This window comes from Thunnus albacares, chromosome 21, assembly GCF_914725855.1.
Source record: "Thunnus albacares chromosome 21, fThuAlb1.1, whole genome shotgun sequence".
Lineage (NCBI taxonomy): Eukaryota > Metazoa > Chordata > Actinopteri > Scombriformes > Scombridae > Thunnus > Thunnus albacares.
The window spans coordinates 3,237,771-3,251,689 of NC_058126.1; the positions used below are offsets into that span (position 1 = coordinate 3,237,771).

The window sequence follows — 13,919 nt, forward strand, 5'->3', positions numbered from 1 at the left end:
TGGTCACTGGAGAACTGCAGACTCTGAACAGTGATATCACTAATTAAATAACAGTAAATATTGATCTGATAATTTGCTGTTACTGATCAATGCAAACTTCACCCAAGTACATTCATTAAAGGACACATATTCTGCTCATTTCCAGCTCTATATTTATATTCTGGGGCTCTACTGGAATATCTTTGCATGGTTTCCAGTTAAAAACTCCTTATTTATCTTCTACTGGTCCTTTATGCAGCCCCTCAGTTCAGCCTCTGTCTGAAACAGGCCGTTTTAGCTCCTGTCTCTTTAAGCCCCGCCTCCTGATGAGCCCACTCTGTTCTGATTGGTCAGCTTCAGGAAGCTTCCTCCGGCTCCGGAGGCTACGTAAACAAACTATAGTAGCAGGTTTTCACTTCTTTTTCTCCTTCTTTACTCCAAATGTCAACTTCTCAAATCCATCCGTACATGTTGGAGCTGAACAACACATGGAAACACCTTAGCGACCACCTTAGCAACCAAAGCTACAGAACCTCACAAACGAAGCGTTCAGAGCAGGTTGAAGCCCTGACTTTTGACTTGCAGGGAACTTTTCTACATACATTCATGTTTTGAAACTTGAACCATGTTTAACATCCGACATCAGAACAGGATATAAATAACAGTAAACCACAAAAAGCAGAATATGTCTCCTTCAAAGGACCACGTCACCATCTTTTCAGCCTGATTCTGGTATTTCTATTCGACATAAAGACTCCTGCCACTCTGTTGTCATAAAACCATAAACTCTGACAGAATTAGTCCCTTAGTCGAAAAGTTGGTTGACAGAAAATTCATTTTTAAATTGAGTTTTGATTACTGATCAATCATTGCAGTAACTTTTAAGAAGAAACGACAAATATTCTTTTGTTGGACGTACTATTTTAGATATTTGACTTGGTATTTCTAGAGAGAAGTTGAGGCTTTTTGAACGGGAGTCAGTTGGAGCAGCTAGTGGTCGTCAATGACACTTAAAGGTACTTTAAGACATTGACTTCAACCTCAAGATATGATAGTTGCTGCTTGATCTATTGTATATATCAATTGGCATCTACTTGCGTCTCTCTGTTGATTTATATATAATCTTCTCGCACTGTCTGAACACAGTTACAGTGTATATCTTTTTTCATTTTAATATAGACTAAGTTGTCAGCGTCTATTGGCCATTAGAGGAACTGAAGCTTTGTCTTTTTCTCTTTTTCTTATTCTTCTTATTCGTCAACGTGTGACCGTCTCTCCCTGCTCGTTAGCGTCAAACAGTGACACCACACTGCATTATAAATAAACACACACATGCTAAGTATATGCAGGGTCGTTGCTGACGCAGCATAAAGCAGCAAGACTGTGATGTCGCTTGTCTCTTCCTTGGCCATGAACACACACACACACACACACACACACACACACACACACACACGCACACACACACACATTATAAGGCAGAGACAGACACCAGTGTGACATCAGTAAAGGTTTGTGTCTGAGTGTAAAGTCTTTATTCTACAAACTGTTTGGATGGAAATGTTCCTCTCCTCCTTCTGTCTTGTCCTCCTCTGTTCTTTGTAGTAAGTGTTTGGGAGTCCCAAGGGACAGCTTTACACCGTGTGTGTGTGTGTGTGTGTGTGTGTGTGTGTGTGTGTGTGTGTTTGAGTCCAGGTATTCCTAACATTGTGGGGACATAAATCTTTTTACAGTCACGTTATGGAGACTTGCCTCCCTTATGGGGACAAAAAACAAGTCCCCTTAATGTAAATAATTAATTTTAGTGTGAAAACTTGGTTTAAAGTTAAGGTTAGTTTAGGGTTACGTTAAGGTTAGGGTAAGTCTCCAGGAATGTCAATGTAATGTCCTCTGAAGTGATGGAAACACAACTGAGAGCGTGTGTATGTGTGTGTGTGTTCTCCGTCGCCATGGCAGCGAGGTGTTGATGAGTTCCCATGACGGTCGACGGGGAAAGATAAGTGTGTTCCCTGACCTCACTGTCCAGAGGGATATCAAACACACACACATACACACTTATATTATCTCTTGTGATTTAAAGCTTGAATTGTTTAATTTTGGTTTATTACAATTACACAAATACCATTTTTGTAGTTTCACATCAGCAATAATAATGCTGCTCCCATCAATTTAATAGCTGAGTCTGATAAGTCAAGAAACATGAGCAGACATGTTAGAAACAAACATTTTATCAATTATCTAAACTACTTTATTTGGAGTTCAAACTTAAAGTGAGAACCTGACTCACTGTGCAAGAAAACTCTGTGCACACAACTACAGTAAGTACGGTAGGTCAACGCTGAAGCCAAGATGTTTAGAAGTCAGTAAGTAACGTCAGAAACATCTTATGATGTCACAATGCTAGGATAAAGGTTTGGGTTAAAATAAGTTTGTTTGCTTGTTTGTTAAACCTGAATTAACTGATTTTTTGGCCACTTTGGGGCAACAGAAAAAAGTAGTGAACACTGACATATCGTCAGCTTTTAAGCGTCGTGGAGTCGTGTTTCTGTCCACCTGGTGAATGTAAGTTCAATATTCATTCTCTTTTAGCTCTGTTTTTACTCTCTACCAACTCCTGGGGGAAATATCTGGCTCTTTAGCTGCTAAATGCTCCACTATGTTCACCAGCTAGTCTACAGCTAACTGTGTCTGTTTGCCATTTGGTGCTGAGCAGGTAGTGTGCAGTGGCTTTTTACAGCTTCTTCTCTGAAAACGACGCTATGAGAGCATAGACATCATGCCGAGATCCAAAGAAATTCAGGAACAAATGAGAAAGAAAGTAATTGAGATCTATCAGTCTGGAAAAGGTTACAAAGCCATTTCTAAAGCTTTGGGACTCCAGCGAACCACAGTGAGAGCCATTATCCACAAATGGTGAAAACATGGAACAGTGGTGAACCTTCCCAGGAGTGGCTGGCCGACCAAAATTACCCCAAGAGCGCAGCGACGACTCATCCAAGACGTCACAAAAGACCCACAACAATATCCAAAGAACTGCAGGCCTCACTTGCCTCCGTTAAGGTCAGTGTTCATGACTCCACCATAAGAAAGAGACTGGGCAAAAATACCCTGCATGGCAGAGTTCCAAGATGAAAACCACTGCTGAGCAAAAAGACCATTAAGGCTCATCTCATTTTTACCAGAAAACATCTTCAAGACTTTTGGGAAAATACTCTGTGGATTGACGAGACAAAAGTTGAACTTTTTGGAAGGTGTGTGTCCCATTACATCTGGCATAGAAGTAACATACCATACTTCTTACCAACAGTAAAATATGGTGGTGGTAGTGTGATGGTCTGGGACTGTTTTGCTGCTTCAGGACCTTGAAGACTTGCTGTGATAAATGGAACCATGAATTCTGCTGTCAACCAAAAAATCCTGAAGGAGAATGTCCGGCCATCTAGTCATTTACCTCAAGCTGAAGCGAACTTGGGTTCTGTAGCAGGACAATGATCCAAAACACCACCAGCAAGTCCACCTCTGAATGGCTGAAGAAAAACAAAATGAAGACTTTGGAGTGGCCTAGTCAAAGTCCTGACCTGAATCCTATTGAGATGCTGTGGCATGACCTTTTTAAAAAGCGGTTCATGCTCAAAACCCTCCAATGTGGCTGAATTACAACAATTCTGCAAAGATGAGTGGGCCAAAATTCCTCCACAGCGCTTTAAAAGACTCATTGCAAGTTGCATCGCAAACGCTTGATTGCAGTTGTTGCTGCTAAGGGTGGCCCAACCAGTTATTAGGTTTAGGGGGCAATCACTTTTTCACACCACTGTAGATATCCATCTAGTCAGGTGTCTTTTATCTGAAAGATACGACAGTAGTGGCTAGCGTTAGCTCATCGAGTCAGTTTCAAACGTTTCTAACACTTCTATTAGAAATCTCTTTTGTTAGATTTCTTATAAATCAATATGTGGAGTCCTTAAAAGTTGTAACCAAAAAGTGTGTGCACATTTTGTATTATGAAGAGTTGTTTGTTGAATCCACTGAACAATTTTAACTTTGATTTATTTTTCATACTTATTTCTTTTACTTTTAATTTGAATAATAATTTATATATATATATATGTATTACTTGTTTACCCCATATAAACGTTATTGATCACAGCCTGCCATGCCTGATCTTTAACTACACAGTCACTGTTCTCACAGATGACCCATACAGGATGTGGACAAAATAACAGAAACACCTGCAGTAAGTGTTTTGTTTTTGTTGAACCTGTCAGAGGTGTTTCCATGTGGTATCTGATGCTGTAGTTTTGTTCTTGTTAGTCATGTGTATCATATCTATCATGTGTCTGTTCCTCTTTGTTAATGCATATTGTCTGTTTGAGCCACGTTACACTGATTTTTTTTAATATTGTCACCCACTGTCACTGTTTGTGTCAATTCAACAACATGACCACTGAGTTGTATAACAGTAAGTTCTCTGTATTATCTGTCAGTACCATTATTAGTGTGCAAACACAAATACAAGCTGAGTTAAAGGGGTACTCCAGTCATTCAGTATTGCACTATAACAGATTTATAATGAACGGTCAAAACTGAAGCAGCAGAGGATGAGATTATTTGGGTCAAGCTCCAAAAAACACGAGAACCTGCCTCCTAAATGCCCAAACCTTTCAAACCACACACCTCAAGTTTGTAAATCATGAATTTCTGTTAAAAATGTGCATCTGTCAATGTGCCCAAACAGATAACAGTCAGATTGCATCATCAGGGTTGTTTTATCAAATCAAACTTTGAAAAGCTTCCTCCAGAGCTACAGACATCACACAACTGTTTTCACAGTCTGAGTCCTACTTACTAAACTGAACTGCGACATTTGAGTTTTTCTATTTCAGAGAAATTCTCTTCTTTCACGTCCATACAAAGTAATGCAAAAAAAAGAGTAAGCAGTAAAGAAATGTATGATTTGTTTAGTACTTTATTTTCAGTAAATTCCAGCAGCTCTTGGTCATGCATTCAAACAAACACTTCATTGTTGTGAGAAACCAGTGAAGGAGCACATTCAACTCAGTTCAGTTCAGTTTTATTTATTTAGCGCCAAATCATAACAAAAGTTATCTGAGGGCACTTTTCACATAGAGCAGGTCTAGAGCGTACTCTGCTTCTCATTCATACTCTACATTCAGACTTCATCATTTCCAGGAGGGGATCTTTTTGTCTTCACAATTTAACATTAACTCACAGTTATCACGCTCACCGCGGATGTTCACCCTGCAAATAAACAGAAAACAGTTAAATAGAATATGCAGATACAGAAATCATTTTCTTCCCATGTAAACACTGTAATGTTGTGATCTGAGAACTTACGTATCACAACATCCATAGCAAACACAGTTCTGACATTTGCTGTTTGTCCATGAAGATCCTACAGCATGCCATGTGCTATCAATTTGGTCCTGACAATGGGTCCAGCCTGTGGGTGAAAAAAATTATTTATTATTATTTTTATTATTAAAACATTTTCATTACAATCATAATGTGGCATTTTTGTGTGAATCTTTGATATTGTTCAATTGAGGAAAACGTGTGTTTATACCAGAAAACATCACTGTTCCGAGGCACATGGCAGTTACCAGTGACGGCAGAGCACAGAGCAGCAAAGCCAGAGCCAAATATTTCTGCATAGAGAAATGGAAAGAAACATAGTTTTACATTTGCTTCAGCAGGGAAACGCCCTCTTTGAACAGGACACTTTTATTTGTTAGTAAACATCAGATTTTATAACAACTCTTCACCATCATAATTTATAAAGTTTATCCTGTCAAAAAAAGAACCAACAAACAACTGTAACCAGAATTTCTTAAATCAACAGTAATAAAACTTACCATGGTTGCAGTCAGACTTGTCAGACTTCAAAGTGCTCAGGTAAAAGGTTGAAAATAATGTATCTGGTCTGAGCACCATCTATTTGGACTACATCTTTTAAACAGTGTCAGCAGGGACCTTTGGAATTAAATTAAAGTAGGGGATGTCAACCTAACCCTAACCCAGAGTTTACTGGAAGAGATATCCACCTGTATTTGTTTTAATTAGTGTAGTGCCCGTTCAAAACATGCCTGCTGGGAACGGGCTGATTGATTATTATTATTGTCTTCATTTAAACTCAAAAATCATTGAGGGAGGAGCCCTAATTTACAATGATGTCTAGCAAGAAAGAAGACAATCAATACAACAAACATGAATACAATTAATAAACAGATTAACAACAACAACGATTAAAAACAGGTACAAACAGAAGTTAAAAGGTTTGAGACGGTGGATTTAAAATGACCAAGAGTTACCAATTAATTCATTTTTTAAGTGTTTTGTAGTGTGTTCCAGCTTGATGGTGCAAAGAAGCCAAAAGCAGATCTTCAAGCTCTGTATGAACATGACAGGGAGCGTAAGCCATCAGTCATTAGTCCTTGTGTAATGTGGTCCAGTGTACCAAACTACCATGGAATTAATGTAAGAAGGCAGCTTTCCAATGAGGACCTTGTAAATAAACAAATACCTGTGCAAATCCCTGAGTGCAGAATGGTAGACAGTATCGAGGGACTTTAAAGTTGCTGCTAAAGCATGCCTGTACAAGATGTCACCATAGTCAAAAACTGATAAAAAAGTTGCTTCAACAAGGGTTTTTCTATGCAGTGGGAAGCAGGATTTATTCCTAAAGAAAAAGCCAGTATTTTGCCTTAGTTTACTCACCAAATTTGTTACGTTTGGAAGCAGGGGAAACCAGGCTCTGCTTAAAGTGAAAAGATACACCTACAAACACATCTTAAGATCAGCAATGTAATCCATACATGAACAGAACTTTAAAAACAACAGTTTGTGGTTTTGAGTTATGAATTGGAACTATTTCTTGGAGAACAGTGTATTTATCATCTCCAGTTATAGTTTGGGTTACTGGATACAGTTGTTAACAGGTTTTGGTTTCTTAACAGGTAGAATGGTATCAAACCTGCAACCTCAGTGTGACGACAAGCCTCCAGTAAGCTGAACAGTCTCTACACTGACTGCTGTTCAAGCATATACCTAAAATCACAAATTGGAAAGAAATCAAATATATGTATCTCCCAAAATGTTGTACTATTCCTTTAAAAAGATGTAATAGTGTCAGTTTTTACCAATGTACTACTTTTTTAAAAATCTTATATAACTAGATATCCATCTAGTCAGGTGTCTTTTATCTGAAAGATACGACAGTAGTGGCTAGTGTTAGCTCATCGAGTCAGTTTCAAACGTTTCTAACACTTCTATTAGAAATCTCGTTAGATTTCTTATAAATCAATATGTGGAGTGCTTAAAAGTTGTAACCAAAAAGTGTGTGCACATTTTGTATTATGAAGAGTTGTTTGTTGAATCCACTGAACAATTTTAACTTTGATTTATTTTTCATATTAATTTCTTTTACTTTTAATTTTAATAATCTATATTTATTTTTTATTACTTGTTTACCCCATATAAACGTCATTGATCACAGCCTGCCATGCCTGATCTTTAACTACACAGTCACTGTTCTCACAGATGACCCATACAGGATGTGGACAAAATAACAGAATCACCTGCAGTAAGTGTTTTGTTTTTGTTGAACCTGTCAGAGGTGTTTCCATGTGGTATCTGATGCTGTAGTTTTGTTCTTGTTAGTCATGTGTATCATATCTATCATGTGTCTGTTCCTCTTTGTTAATGCATATTGTCTGTTTGAGCCACGTTACACTGATTTTTTACTGTTGCCCCACAACATCAGTGAACTGTTTGTGTCTTTGTCAACAACAACATGGCCACTGAGTTGTATAACAGTACGTTCTCTGTATTATCTGTCAGTACCATTATTAGTGTGCAAACACAAATACAAGCTGAGTTAAAGGCGTACTCCAGTCATTCAGTATTGCACTATAACAGATTTATAATGAACGGTCAAAACTGAAGCAGCAGAGGATGAGATTATTTGGGTCAAGCTCCAAAAAACACTAGAACCTGCCTCCTAAATGCCCAAACCTTTCAAACCACACACCTCAAGTTTATAAATCATGAATTTCTGTTAAAAAATGTGCATCTCTCAATGTGCCCAAACCGAGATAACGCTGATTACATCATCAGGGTTCAGAAACAAGAGGGGACTGGAGCACAATGATTAATTTGCAGCCTTTAACTGTACAAACAGACCAACGTTTCCACACTACTGTGTCTTCATCAGAGTCAGAGTACATCATCAGGGTTGTTTTACCAAACCAAACTTTGAAAAGCTTCCTCTAAAGCCACAGACATCACACAACTGTTTTCACAGTCTGAGTCTGAGTAATCTGAACTGCGACATTTGAGTTTTTCTATTTCAGAGAAATTCTCTTCTTTCACGTCCATACAAAGTAATGCAAAAAAGAGTAAGCAGTTAAGAAATGTATGATTTGTTTAGTACTTTATTTTCAGTAAAGTCCAGCAGCTCTTGGTCATGCATTCAAACAAACACTTCATTGTTGTGAGAAACCAGTGAAGGAGCACATTCAACTCAGTTCAGTTCAGTTTTATTTATTTAGCGCCAAATCCTAACAAAAGTTATCTGAGGGCACTTTTCACATAGAGCAGGTCTAGAGCGTACTCTGCTTCTCATTCATACTCTACATTCAGACTCCATCATTTCCCTACTGAAGCATAACTTGGACACGGTACAGAGGGGTCATCCTTCATGTGCACTGTGTATTTACATGCTACTGGGTCAAACACTGACACACAGTAATCAGGGAACTGTACGGGGGTCATAAATCTGCAAATAAACAGCAAACACACAGTTAGCAATAGAATATATAGATACAGAAATCATTTTCTTCCCATGTAAACACTGTAATGTTGTGATCTGAGAACTTACGCATCACAACATTCCTCGCAAACACAGTTCTGACATTTACTGTTTCTCCATGAAGATCCTACAGCATGCCATGTTTTATCAATGTGGTCCTGACAATGGGTCTGGCCTGTGAGTGTAAAGAAAAAAATTTATTATTAAAACATTTTCAGTACAATCATAATGTGGTATTTTTGTGTGAATCTTTGATATTGTTCAAATGAAGAAAACTTGTGTGTGTATATACCATAAATGCACAGTGTGTGTATGTGTGTGTGTGCTTGATTCCTTTTACCTGCCTCCAAGAGCATTCTGATGCAGGCAGCAGTTGACAGTGACGGCAGAGCACAGAGCAGCAAAGCCAGAGCCAAATATTTCTTCATAGAGAAATGGAAAGAAACATAGTTTTACATTTTCTTCAGCAGGGAAACGCCCTCTTTGAACAGTGTATTATATTTCTGAAACACAGATGAGACATTCTGTAATTACAAATAAAACTGTATGATTATGCAATTATGATCTATTTTTTAAATTTATTTACTCTTCACCATCATAATTTATAAAGTTTATCCTGTCAAAAAAAGAACCAACAAACAACTGTAACCAGAATTTCTTAAATCAACAGTAATAAAACTTACCATGGTTGCAGTCAGACTTGTCAGACTTCAAAGTTCTCAGGTAAAAGGTCAAAAATAATGTATTTTGGTCAATGAAGGACTTTGTCTTTTAAACAGTGTCAGCAGGGACCTTTGGAATTAAATTAAAATAGGGGGTGTCAACCTAACCCTAACCCAGAGTTTACTGGAAGACGTCTCCTCCTGTATTTGTTTTAACTAGTGCAGTGCCCGTTCAAAACATGCCTGCTGGGAACGGGCTGATTGATTATTATTTCTCAGGAACCGCATATGTATGTATCAATTGACAAACGTATCGATTAAAATTATAATGAATGAATGAATTAAATAGTTTAAATCCAGACAGAAACTTCACCAGTGAGACTCAACTGAAGTTGAACCGCAGAAGCAGTTTACGGCTTCCATCGGTTGATGCTGGTGCCAAATGTGCTCTTATTGGCTAGTTTTACTGACTCCGCCTCTGTTTTTTTTTCTCTTGTGCGCACTTGTTCTTCTCTATCAGACAGTTTAACTGAGGACAAACAAACAGACAGACAGACAGACAGACAGACAGTGATTCATCGTTTTTTAGTTAGATGAACTGCGGTGCCTTCATTTTGTCTTCATTTAAACTCAAAAATCATTGAGGGAGGAGCCCTAATTTACAATGATGTCGAGCAAGAAAGATAATCAATAAAACAAATATGTAAATACAATTAATAAATAGAGTAACAACAACAATTAAAAACAGGTACAAGCAGAAGTTAAAAGGTTTGAGACGGTGGATTTAAAATGACCAATGTTTTGTAGTGTGTTCCAGCTTGATGGTGCAAAGAAGCCAAAAGCAGATCTTCAAGCTCTGTATGAACACAAGGGACATGGAGTGTAAGCCATCAGTCATTAGTCCTTGTGTAATGTGGTCCAGTGTACCAAACTAGCATGGAATTAATGTAAGAAGGCAGCTTTCCAATAAGGTCCTTGTAAATAAACAAATACATGTGCAAATCCCTGAGTGCAGAATGGTAGACAGCATCAAAGGGCTTTAAAGTCGCTGCTAAAGCATGCCTGTACAAGATGTCACCATAGTCAAAAACTGATAAAAAAGTTGCCTCAACAAGGGTTTTTCTATGCAGTGGGAAGCAGGATTTATTCCTAAAGAAAAAGCCAGTATTTTGCCTTAGTTTACTCACCAAATTTGTTACATGATTTTTGAAGGATATATTCTCATCAATCCAAATGCTAAGGTATTTGTATATCATGACTCTTTCAATATTGGTGCCACTTTTGGTTGTGATGATGAGGTTATCCGAGGTAATATTTTTGGCTCTAGCGAAAAACATAAGTTTGGTTTTGTCTGCGTTTAAGACTTAACTTTTAAATAAGCTAAACAGATAAAGAGAGATAAAGAGATACTACAGCAGACTGTACATTATCTGCAGTGCAATACAAAATAGTATCATCAGCGTAAAGATGAATATTACATCCAGTTATAGCAGAAACAATATCATTTATATAAAGTGCAAACAGAACAGGACCAAGGAATGAGCCTTGTGGGACACCTTTTACAATCTGAACAAATTCTGATTTAATAGATCCTATTGCTACACACTGCTGTCTGTCTGAGAGATAACTCTGGAACTTATTAAGTTTTTTAAGAGCAAAGCATGATCAGCTGTATCAAATGCTTTAGAAAGATCAATACAAAGAGCAGCATAGTGTTTCTTGTTATCCAAAGTTGAAATGATGTCATTTAAAACAAGAGTGGCAGCAGTAACAGTGCTGTGCTTTTCTCTAAAACCAGACAGACAGAGGTTTCTTGTTTTATATAGAGATTGTTTTCCTATTTTATTTAATTTTATTTATAAAAGAAATTGTTTTTAATAGTAATTCTGAATTATTTCCGTTTTTCTTGTGTTTCTTTATGGAGCTCTGAAATTTTGAAAAAAAGTCACAAAATATAGAAATCATGGTTGTTGTTACTCAGCAGGTATGCACATTGTTTCAATATATTCTAAATTAATTGTCCTTCCTCCTTGTTGGCGTGTGAGGCCAAACAACAACAGATGACTGCATCAAAAATAAAGTTAGAGTTAAATCTGATGTGTTGACGAGGCACCTGTCTGCAGCCCGATCAGAGACAGAAGGCCTACTTCTCAAAAAAAAACCAAAAAACCCAAAAAGGACAGGAAGAAAGACAGAAAGAAAGGAGGACTGAGAGAGAGAAAGAGTTGAATGTCAAGCCCTCACTAATTGTTTCTATTTTAGAGAGCGGAGCTGCTTTCAGACTGATTTAAGGAGAGTCGGTGTAAAAGTGACCTAAAAACAAAGCAGAGAGCCGGCTGACGCTCACTGATAACACACACACACACACACACACACACACACACACACACACACAAACACACAGATAACATTCGCACACATTTTGTGATGCCAACTAAATCTTGATTGTCTTGCTCTCATCATTTTAATCATTATCGTCATTTCTTATCCACATTAATTAATAAACACAAAAAGAGATGTGAGGAAGGAAAAGAGAGACACGAGGTAGAAAGAAAGAAGGGATGAATCCAAAGGTGAGGAGATACCTTCTTGTCTTCCCTTTTTCCCTTAAGAGAAGGAAACAAGTACAAGAGGAGAGGGAAGAGGGAGAGAAGAGAAAAGAAAGATTAAGAAAGCATAAAAGGAGATGAGATGAGAGGAAGATAGAGCCAGGTGGAGATCTGAGGGTACTCACCAAAAAGAGAAACATCAGAGGAGCTGATCTTTCTGTGGGGTGATACCGCCTCCTGCTGGAGAACCGAGGTACTGCAGGAGGAGAGGAGAAGAATGATGTGAGAAACTCAGACTGACAAGAGTGAAACGACTAATTTCTGCTTCAGGTTAGCGACACACCTGCTCCGCACACTCATAGGCAGCAATAAATGTCAAGTCAAGCCATCAGTTTGTTCCTCCCACACACTCAGAGCTGACTTCCTGTGCAGGAGGTGGGCAGCCCTCAAACTGTGAGTTTGCTTCATCCATCTGAACCTGCAGCCCACCACCGTCTGCAGCCAACAGCCCTCCAGCAACACAAACTCAGTTCACCTGCTTGTCTGTTATATGGGCCTCTATATACACACACACACACACACCATATTTTTACATTTCTTATGCAAGTAACATTATGGAGACATGAGTTCACCTGACATTTTAAAAGAAATGGTCTAATGGCATCTGACTCACTCAGGCTACAAAAGAGACAATCATACATTTCATCATAAACTGTTATTAAGTACCATTATGGTCACTTTCTCACCTTTACCTGAGGAGTTTCTACATTTAAAATAGAAACAGTACATCTGTACAAATAAGGGGTTCAACATTGCAGGGTTTGAGTATCACAAGAGCAAATTATTTGATCTTTTTTGATTTTTTTGTTTGCATATATGCAAAAGATAAAAAATTGATATACACATATAAACAGAAACAGAAAAATATGATGGAGAGTCGCAAAAACCCCTAAGAGGGGCTTGATCAGGCTTCCTCAATGCAACGCTTACTCCGTTAACAAAGGATGCTGTGGTGAAACTACAGATGTTCCAAAAATTGACTACAAAAAGTAGTGAAAAACATTACTCCATTACCAAGGTCAGAACTGAATTATAAAAAAGAGTAAAGGCTACCAGTCACAACACTGAAACGAAATGGTCACATAGAGAATTCTTGCTCACACTCAACCTCCTGAATCCCAATTATTGTATGAAAATAAATGTTAAATGTATGTAAGATAACACGTTAGGCCTACAACTCTACCCCTGTACATATCATTCTTAAGTTTCAAACATTTTGAATTGAAAACATCATCGGATTAAAAACCTTTTTTCTTGAAAGACAGACTTCTGTGTTATGTTTAATATGCTGATTATTAATCTATAATGCATATTAACAACTTAAGAACCACCACACACAACCCAAACACCTTGAAACATTGACTTGATTGTGCTTTGAAGTTGTTATGGTTGATACAGGCTGTAGATGTGTAATGTGACAAAATAGTTAATTCCCCAAAGATATTAGCCTACTATCAGATAATCAAGGGCCCAACAGTACTGCACTCAACCACTGGCCAATAACCATCTACCCAGCTGAGTAGTATATATCCCAATGAGCCCATTTTCAATTAGTGGCCTATAAAAGGGCAGCTGGGGAGTATCAGAGTTAAACAGCAAGATGTGAGACATGGAGCTGCTGCTGCTGTGTGGCTCACATTACAGCCAAACCAAAGAAACATTCATAGGAGGAGGATACGACAGCAGAGGCTCATGGCATTGTGTTCACAAATGATAAGAGGATGCTGATGTGTGTTTTGGACATAGATCACAGGACACGCATCAATTAAACATACTATCAAAGCATAACCCTGCATATCTAATGTGTTTCTAGGTGGCTGTGGCTCAGGAGGTAGCGTAGGT

The 13,919-nt window shown here is 38.0% G+C and overlaps 1 long non-coding RNA gene across 1 annotated transcript; it reads right to left on the reverse strand.

The window, feature by feature from the left end:
- Positions 1-8,409: 8,409 nt before the first annotated feature.
- LOC122972292 lies at positions 8,410-12,196 on the reverse strand. The gene is made up of 4 exons (XR_006399701.1): positions 9,490-12,196; positions 9,147-9,228; positions 8,876-8,981; positions 8,410-8,773 (listed from the first exon to the last, which is right to left on the reverse strand). It is a non-coding gene; the product is annotated as an uncharacterized LOC122972292 (long non-coding RNA).
- Between the last annotated feature and the right edge of the window lie 1,723 nt (positions 12,197-13,919).